Source organism: Dermacentor albipictus, chromosome 9 (assembly GCF_038994185.2).
Source record: "Dermacentor albipictus isolate Rhodes 1998 colony chromosome 9, USDA_Dalb.pri_finalv2, whole genome shotgun sequence".
NCBI lineage: Eukaryota > Metazoa > Arthropoda > Arachnida > Ixodida > Ixodidae > Dermacentor > Dermacentor albipictus.
The window spans coordinates 35,299,001-35,305,058 of NC_091829.1; positions in this window are offsets into that span (position 1 = coordinate 35,299,001).

The following is a 6,058-nucleotide window of genomic DNA, read 5'->3' on the forward strand; positions in this document are numbered from 1 at the left end:
GACTGTAAGGGCCAACATGAGGTGGGATTTCTCCGCCGGTTCTGGTCCTTCCCAAACGTCCTTCACATTAAGTCTTGCTGTAGCCACAGGCACGCGATGACAGGCCAGCTGGGAGAGATTCTTGTCGGGAATAAATTTTATACACAAGAAAAAAACAGTGTGAAATGTGCTCAGAAAACTGAAGGGGCAGGAACTGTGATGGAAGCAGATGCATACCACCTAATATGTACATGTACTGGTTTAAAATCGGAACGCTCGCGTCTCCTACTGCAAGCCGGCCTCCGCTACAGTGTGACAACCAGCTATGACCGCTGGTTACATGACAACAGATTCCACAAAACACTGCTTCAATTCATCTACAACACAGGCCGCACAGCACACATATAATACACATATACGCATCAAGAATTATGCCTTAAGGGCAAGTCTTTATGGCAATAAAAAAAAAGAACTGCATCCGCTACTTTCGGTAAATAACCAAAGTAACATGTTGGAAGAACAGGCAGACACTCTTGAAAAAGCACTTTCAGTATGTATATAGTTTCGCGTACAATACACAGACATATGCTTCCTCCGTATGGAACCCATATAAACAATGAGAAATTGATTGTATTGAATCGGTCCAGAAGAAGGCTATTCGTTTTGTTTACAGTCGCTTCAACCGAGAATTTTCATCGTCAGCTGCTCTTGCTGAATTCAATCTCCAGTTTCCTTCTAGACGGCGGCACATAGAATCTCTGAAGATTTTATATTTATGCATATAGTTCCGCGCACAATACACAGACATATGCTTCCTCCGTATGGAACCCGCATAAATAATGTGAATTTAATTGTATTGAATCGGTCCAGAGAAAGACTATTCGTTTTGTTTACCGTCGCTTCAAGCGAGAATTTTCATCGTCAGCTGCTCTTGCTGAATTAAACCTCCAGTTTCTTTCCAGACGGTAGCACATAGAATCTCTGAAGATTTTATATTCTTATAAGAACTCTCTTTGTCACCTATCAGATCCCTCCCTTTTAACGCCGGCTTGCCCGACTTCAACTAGAGCTGATCATGCCTCTAATATCAGACCACTCCATCTACGCGCTAACACTTTCAAATAGATTTTCCCCCGCATGATCGAACAGTGGAATTTGTTATCTGCCGAAGTTCATTTGCTACCCATTTCTCAGTTTTTAAATGCTATTGCTGATGTATAGTTCCTCTGCATTTTTCTATTTCTATGTTCTTGTTTCTGCGTATCATAATCAGTTTTCCTCGCATGTACACCCACTCCTGCCATAGCCCTAACGGGCTGCAGTATGTATAAATAAATAAAAATAAAATTACTTAAGAAGGATAGAATAACGCAACAGGCTGGACCGCAAACACATAAGAGACGATTTATATAACTGTCCATTCGACATTGCTGAGCATTGAACGCCGCATTGAAAAGGCTCTGCGCCGGGACCAGACAGTATCATGTATGACGTGATCAAGAACATGTACACTGACGCACACATTACATTGCTCGCACGTCTTCACATTTGGGCAGCGGGACACCTTCCAGTGGCATGTAAAGAAACTATCGTTGATACAGTTTTGAAACAGGATAAAGGCCCACCTTTGGTAACAACGTACCGTCCCATAGCACTTCAAACTGCCTGTGTAAGCTTTTCGAACAAACGATAAACCGCCGTCTCTGACGTTTCTTAAGATCAAACAACATGCTTGATCCCTATCAATGCGGTTTTTGAGAAGGTTGGCCCACAACCCACCATCATGTGCACATTGAGGCAAACATGCGCGATGCATTTGCCCATAAACATTATTTCTTGTCAGTTTTTCTAGATATGAAAAAAAAGCACTTATGACACCACATGGTGCTGAGGCATTATCAGAGATCGATCGGAAATGAGTATCAGTGACAACATGCTTAGCATAACAGAAAGCTAGCTCTCACACAGTACTTTCCATGTTAGAATTGGTAATGCTCTGTGCAGGTCATTTATACAGGAAACTGGGGTGCCGCAGGGCAACGTACTTAACTGTACCATATTTATTGTTAAAATGAACTCTTTACGTTCGTATATTCCACAAAGTATATCTTATTCAGCATAGGTCGGTGATGTACAGATTGGATTTAAATCGTGTAACATCGCAGTCTGCGAGCGACACGTTCGATTTGGCCTGAACGAGGTCTCAGCATGGGCAAATCAGAATGGTTTCAAGTTGAATCCACAGAAAAGCTCCTTTGTCCTCAATACAAGGAAGGGAGGGGCTTTGTTCCAAAGCCTAGTATCCAGCTAAATGCCCAGCGCTTACCTATGAACACACAGCGCAAGTTTCTTGGTGTTATACTTGTTGAATTTAAACTCACATTCATACCACATATAAAGTACCTGAAAGCGAAATCCTTGAAAACAATGAATATTCTTAAAATTCTGGCGCAAACGATATGGGGCATTGGCAGGGGCTGCTTTATGAACCTGTACATGAGCCTCATACGGTCACGTCTGGAAAATGGTTCCGGGGTGTATCTACTACCACTCCAAAAGCATTAACGATTTTGGATCTCGTTCCCCATTTAGGTATTCGCCTGCCCACAGGCGTCTTCAGAACAAGTCCTTTACAGAGTTTATAAGTAGAATCTAGTGAGTGGTCACTCGACCTGCAAAGAACATATATAAGCTTCGCGTACTTTTTAAAAGTGCAGTCTAATCCTGCGCACCCTTGTTAAAAAGCGTTAATGATTTGGCGTCTGCCACACTATTTCAAAACTTACCTTTAATGAGAAAACCTTTCTCACTACACGTGAGGAAGCTGAGCGAGGAAATGAACGTCCCGCTACATGTGCATCTACTGATGGCTCCAACAACGTCGTTGCTGCAGTGGCTGTGGCAACTGATAGAATGAGACACGGCCTTTGTCGAAATCACGAAGTATGCTCCAGAGATGCACATCCGTATGCAATTTCTGGAGCTCCAGTCGAAATACGTCTGTGAATAATTTCATACCGACGCATCAAAGTCAGCTAATGGCGTATCTTAGGCGGCAGTCGGACCATCCTTTTTGGAATGCAATATTCTGAACGCAGAAACGAGCATCTTTACGGCAGAGGCTTATGCATTACTCCCGGCTGTACAACACACAAAGGCTTTGAAACTTCAAATGCTGTCATATTAAGACTCCCTAGAGAGAGAGAGAGAGAGAGAGAGAGAAGGGAAGACGGAAAGGCAGGGAGGTTAACTAGACTGAGTCCAGTTTGCTACCCTACGCGTGGGGAGGGGAATGGGGAGTGAAAGAGAAAGAGAGAGAACTTAAGTGTAGGTTGTCTATAGTCGGGCACTCAAGTCCGTTGCCTTCAGGTAGCGAAAAAGCGCTCTAACTGCTTTTTGGGCCAATGAGCTGTGAGGCCAGGCTCCCAAGATCTTCGCTTCCGTGAATGGCCTGTCATCCAGTCTATTTAATGCACACTGGAGAGTCTCACGTTGATTATCGAAGCGAGAACAGTGGCACAGAAGGTGACTGATGGTCTCTTCACACTTGCACTTAGCGCACATTGGTGAATCCGCCATTCCAATGCGGTAGCTGTAGGAGTTGGTGAAAGCTACTCCTACCCACAGCCGACACAGCAGTGTTGCGTCACGTCGTGGAAGGTTCGCTGGTAATGTAAGTTTTAGTGATGGGTCGAGACTGTGTAAACGACACTTAGAGTTCTGTGGTGTATGCCAGCAACCTAACGTGATTGCACGAGCAAGACTGCGAAGCTCTCTTGCAGCGTCGACTCTGGATAAAGGAATAAGGACTGTCGGTGAGCCAGCCTGGGCACGTCGGGCAGCGTCATCGGCGAGGTGATTACCAACGATGCCACAGTGTCCCGGCAGCCACTGAAATATGATGTCATGTCCTCGTTCAGATGCGCAATGGCAGGTTTCGTTGATTTGTGACACCAGCTGTTCATAATTACCACGTCGTAAGCTTCGCAAGCTCTGGAGGGCTGCTTTCGAGTCACAAAATATTGCCCATTTGTTGGGCGGTTCTTTTTCAATGTATTCGACAGCAGCGCGAAGAGCGGCCAGTTCAGAACCTGTAGATGTCGTTACGTGAGAAGTTTTGAACTTGATGACGACCGATTGAGATGGTAGAACAACGGCGCCCGTAGAATTTTCGGACACGGAACCATCCGTGTAAACATGAATTCGGTTAGCATATGAAAAATGTAGAAGTTTCAATGTGGTCTGCTTGAGAGCCGCGGTGGTCAGGCTAGCTTTCTTCACTATTCCTGGAACAGCAAGGTACACAGGAGGCTTCTTCAAGCACCACATAGGGGATGGCGTTCTTGTTGCGGGTGAGTGCCTCAAATACAAAGAGTGCCGGTTAGCCGCAATCGATCTGGAGAACGCTGCCTTGGGTCTTTTCTCAGGCAAGTGAGCGAGATGGTGGTCAGGGACTCTGGATATATGGCGAACATGCGCCCGTAGTGTGTCGATATCTATATAGGTCCTTATTAGGTTGTCTCTCGCGAGGGCAATTGTTGCCACGGTTGAAGCATTTCGAGGTAGCCCCAGACATGTTCGAAGGGCTTGGCCTTGAATGCTCTGTAGGACATGGATGCTAGTTTTGTTAGCATTGGACAGCACTGGTGTGCTGTATCGCAAGTATCCTAGGAAGAGCGTCCTGTATAGTTGAAGCATAGATGCCACGGATGTGCCCCACGTTTTACCGGCAAGAAACCTTAGTATATGGGAGATAGAAGTAAGCCTCTTCTTCAAGTATGAGATGTGGGGGCTCCATGAAAGGTCTCTGTCTATAATAACGCCTAGGAATCGGTGAGTTTTTGCGTACGAAATTGGTTGGTGGTCAATAGAAATGGGGTACCAGGTCATGGGCTTGTGGGTAAAGGCGACTAAGGCGCACTTCTCGGTCGAAATGCTTAGGCCTTGCGCACGCAGGTACGATGATGTTAGAGTCACTGCTTTTTGGAGCCGTGCACGCACCTGGAGACGTGTAACTGCCGAGGCCCATATGCATACGTCGTCAGCATATATTGAGAGGTTTACTGTATGCGGTAGAACGTCGGCAAGGCCAAGGATTGCAAGGTTGAACAAAGTGGGGCTAAGAACCCCACCCTGAGGGACGCCACGATAAGTGTAATGGTCAGTAGTTCGGCCATCTGCACAGTGCACAAAGAAGGATCTTTTGAATAGATAGCTCCGAATCCACCGAAACATGCGTCCACCAATTCCATTATTTTCCAGGGCATCATAAGACTCCCTAAGTTTAGTAAGAGCTATAGCGTCTGCACGGAAACAAAAGAATCCAGTAGTCAATTACCTGTACTTACGTCTGTGTACTAGGTATGCATCTAACCAACATATCTTAGTATGTTGGATGCCAGGCCAGAGAGGCATGCTGGGCAACATGCTTGCAGACGAATTGGCTACATTAGTAACAACGAGAGCCTGCAGCACCACCATAGCTATCCCTCCCACAGACTCGAAGCCTTTCCCGCGCAGAGCGCTGAGAAACTTTTGGCAATCCATCTGGGACCGCGAAACCTCTAATAAACTTCATTCAATTAAGCCACACGTACCGAATTGGCTTCCGCTAACTAAAGTGCGACAAACTTATGTCCCGTTCTGTTGAACCAGAATAGGACACGCACACGGTACTCATTCTTACTTGACTGGTAGTGAACCTCCCCTCTGCAACAGGTGTAATGAGAGGCTGACCCTTCTGCACGTCTGTGGTGGAGCGTCGGGAAGTAGAAGCTGAACGAAAAAAAAGCACTTTCCTCTAGCGTACCGATGTCACATTCCCTTTCATCCGGTATTGTTTGTTGGAGCAGACCCAATGTTTGATCATAAATCAGTTTAAAATTTTTAACAAGAAGACAATTTATTGCGCGTTATAAGCCCACGATATTCGCAGCATATCCTCTCACGAGAGGCTGATGCTGCTTTAGTAGCGACATGTATGGCACATACCTTTAGGCCCTTGGTGAGGCAGTAGTGCTGCTTATAGCGGCATATTTTAAGACATCACCTCTTCGTAGTACATAGTTTTTCCATATCA